Consider the following 4,091-nt stretch of genomic DNA (forward strand, 5'->3'; position numbering starts at 1 on the left):
ATGAATATATTTATAGATGTCCCCTGTAGCACTGTTTGTAAAAATAACCAATGGAACCAATTTCATGCCTATCAATTGGAGAATATTTATTTATAAGGTCTCATCCAGACCCTGAAGGAGTCTGCCATTATTTAAAAGAACAGGTGATGGGCTGCTGATAAGAGCTAATTTATGTACTGAGTACTTACTGTATGCCAGGCACTGGGCTCAATACTTTACCTGCACATATCATTTAAAATCTGGGACAACCCATGTAAGAACTCTGATTTGACCCATATTTAAAGGAGGAATTGAGCCACAGAAAACTCAAGAAAACTAGTCAAAGTCACACTGTTACCCTGCAGGACTGCACTTGTGATACTAGGGTACTCTCTTGTCCTGCGAGAAGGAAAAAACACCAGCCTCTGATGCCTGAACTATTTGACACTCACAGTCTGGCCATTTTGTTCTCATGTTAGAAATAATCTCAGCTACAGAATATCAACCTCAGATAAGATTATTATGAGAACTAGATAAAATGAGACCAAACAAGAGCACCTCATAATTTTGTCCAGGCACAGATAAAAGGTCACTGTGGAACCTACAAAATCCCAAACCTCCTGCTCTTTAAGAAAAAATTAATTTATTCATTTATTTTTTTTTTTTTTTTTTTTTTTTTTTTTTAGAGAGGCAGGGAGAGAAAGAAAGAGACAGAGAAAGAAGCACTCATTTGTTTTTCCACTGTGCATTCATTGGTCACTTCCCATATGTGCCCTGACCAGGGATCCAATCTGCAACGCTGGTGTTTCCACAGGACACTCCCCAGTTGAACTAACTGGCTAGGGCCACTTCCTGCTCTTTTCATAAGAAAAAGACTGTTAACTTCTTTATTCCAATGATAGAACTGCTCATGCTGAGTAGTGGTATTCATTATAGAACAAATCCTGTTTCCTTCCATCCTCCATCATATCACCCAACCAAAACCCAGATCCTATAATAGGTTAGAGAGATGTTAGAAAGAACTAAGACACTGGTACTTAGACCATGGGGTCTGCTTGCAAATAAAAAGAAAAACAATTTGTTTAATGAGAGGTGTGTTCCTGGTGGTTTGGCTTAAGTGAATTAACACCAGCTTTCTTTCTACCAATCCCTTTAGTAATTAATTTGAATGTTGGGAGTTCAGAAAGGATTTCCTCACATTTGGTTTAAAGTGGAGTTTGAAGATAAGGTTAAGAAAGAAGCTAATTAAGAGAATTAAGGTTAAGAAAGAAGCTAATTAAGAGAAAATGTGTAGCACAAACCTAGCTTAGGATCTGTCAAATACCAGTATCTTAGCTGGGCTTGAACCACCAATGCTTCGGTAAACAGATGAACTCATCAATGACCCAAGAAAATGTAAGCACTGGTTTTTCAAGCAAGATCTTCTCAGCCCCAAGCTGCAATACTCTGGGCTCTCCTATCTTGTCTAACTTCACTAACTCCAAAGATATTGAGCTCAAGAATTGTGTTGAGAGAACTACAGCTACCATCATGTCATATCATAAGAATAGGAAATTTCTGTTGGTGAAATACGTCTCATATGCCCACATTCAGAAGGAAATGCTACAGTTCTTCAAGAGATTGATCAAAATATCATCCAGCTTGATCGTGGGATCACCAGCTTGAGCATGAGTCCCCAGCTTGAGCATGGGATCACAGACATGACCCCACGGTTGCTGGCTTGAGCCCAAGGGTCACTGGCTTGAAGTCCAAGGTCACTGGCTTGAGCAACGGGTCACTGGCTCTGCTGGAGCCCCTGGTCAAGGCACATATGAGAAAGCAATCAATGAACAACTAAGGTGCCACAATGAAGAACTGATTCTTCTCATCTCTCTCCCTTCCTGTCTGTCCCTATCTGTCCCTCTCTCTGTCTCTCTCTCTGTCTCTGTAACACACAAAAAAGGAGATTGGTCAAAATAAAGATAATATTATTACCTACCAAAGTTAAATGTATGATGTTGTGGAATGTATTTTTCTGTATCATGTGGCAACCGCTGTTCTACCCAGTTTTGATGCCTGGTGTCTGGGCCCCTTCCTAAGTTCACTCTCTTTGCATGAAACTGCTCCCAACCTCTTCACCCTGGTGAGTGTGTGACTGTCACAACAGCTCTTCATTTTCTGGGAATACTGTTTCGTATAGCTGGACTTACCAGACACACCTTTTGAGTTTATCTTTCTTTTATTCCCTTAAAACTTTTAAAATAAGATTTTATTTGTTGATTTTAGGGACAGAGAGGAGAGAAAGAAATAGGGATGGGGGAGGGGAGCGGGAAGCATCAACTCTAGCAGTTGCTTTATGTATGTGCCTTGATCCAGCAACCCTGGATTTCAAACCAGCAACCTCAGCATTCCAGGTCAACGCTTTAACCACTGTGCCACCACAGGTCAGGCTCCCTTAGATTTTTTGTTCTGATTTCTAGAATACATCCTTAGCATAATTCTACAAATCTTTTTGTTGTTCTTCTTCTTATTCCTACTGATATGGTATTCATTTTCAAGATCTCTTTTTCTAAGTCGGTCTCTGGCTTGAGGGAATGTCACCCTGAGGAGGGAGGCCAAGGAGTCCACCTGGAGTACAGGGACCTCACTTCCTGCTGGTCTACAGGCCCTTGGATGGAAGGGTGGGGTGGGAGGGGTAAGGGGCGGGGCATGGGTTGGAATAAATAACAGCAATAAAGCCAAGCAAGGGGCCTGTCTTCTGTAGATGAGGCTGCTGTTCTGACATCTGTTGTTCATAGACTATGTTGACTTCTAGTATGACAGGAACCCAATCCAGGGCTGTTGCCTGACTTTGAGCATAAGTTCTGTGTGGAGGGTCTGGAGGGGGAGAGGGGAGAAGGGGTGGAGTGGTTGTCCTAGAGAGCGCGATTGTACAATGTAAGTAATATAGACTATGCCAGGTGGCAGGAAACAATTTTCCACCTATGGTACAGCATATATCCCCAAAATGGACGTACTTCTTTAGGATAAGATTGCTCAGTTGTACTTTATATTTTCTTACCACTGCTATTTTCCTATGCAGAAGTTTCTATGCAGAATTGACTGTGTAATATGTGATAGTGAGTTACAGTGTATGGGCTTTATCCTGTTTGGAATTTAATGAGAGCTGTCTTAAACCTGAACTGCTAGCACAGTTTTTCTGATCTTTCGTTCCCCTAACCTTCCCTTCCTCTCAAATTTGCCACTTTAACTCTTCTGCTGAGTAAGGTTCTCTTCTGCCCACCTTCTAAGGCTTACCACGGACTCTAAAAGAAAAGCAACCTTGGCCAGATTGAGTGTCTCTACTGTGTGCTGTCAGCAATTGTTTTTTTTCTTTTAGTGTTGCCCTGTGAGTGAGTGTATGTGTTTTCCCACATGTTTATATTGGGGTGAGCTTTGGGGGACATGATAAATTGGTTGCTGGAAACTTCAGGCCACCTTCTGTTGGGTCTGTCTCTTCTCTGATGGTGTGGTCTCTCCCAGGTGTTAAACTCTGTTGGATGCCATCGCCCCTTCACTTCTGCATTTGGCATTTTCTATCCAAATGCCTCTGAGATACTTGGAATGTCCTGGCAACCCTGCCCTTGTGGAGCTCTTCTTTCAGCATCTATAAAATATCTGGGGGTAACTGGGAGCTCCTTTTCTCTGCCATAGTTACCACACAGACTTCCTGCTTTGAAAGCCCTCACAAGTTAGGACAATTCTCTGCTTCCCCCGTCAAAAAAATGTGACACTTCAGTTCATGGCTCTAGAATGGACTGGATTCTAACCTTCTCAGAGGTACTGCTATTGGTCCTGCAGTAAGACAAGAAAGAGTGGGTCTAAGGATTAGAAAAAAAAGAAAAAGCTATTAGTAATTGTTTATTATATTCATTCATATAGAATACCCAAGAGAAACCAGATACAAATTATTATAATTCCTTGGCAAGGTGGCTGATAAAAAATAAGGACACAGAAATTAATTGTATTCCTAAATAGCATCAATAAATCATTAAAAAAATTTTCTTTTTATTTATTTATTTATTTATTTATTTATTTATTTATTTATTTATTTTTTGTATTTTTCTGAAGCTGGAAACGGGGAGAGACAGTCA

This window comes from Saccopteryx leptura, chromosome 2 (assembly GCF_036850995.1).
Source record: "Saccopteryx leptura isolate mSacLep1 chromosome 2, mSacLep1_pri_phased_curated, whole genome shotgun sequence".
Lineage (NCBI taxonomy): Eukaryota > Metazoa > Chordata > Mammalia > Chiroptera > Emballonuridae > Saccopteryx > Saccopteryx leptura.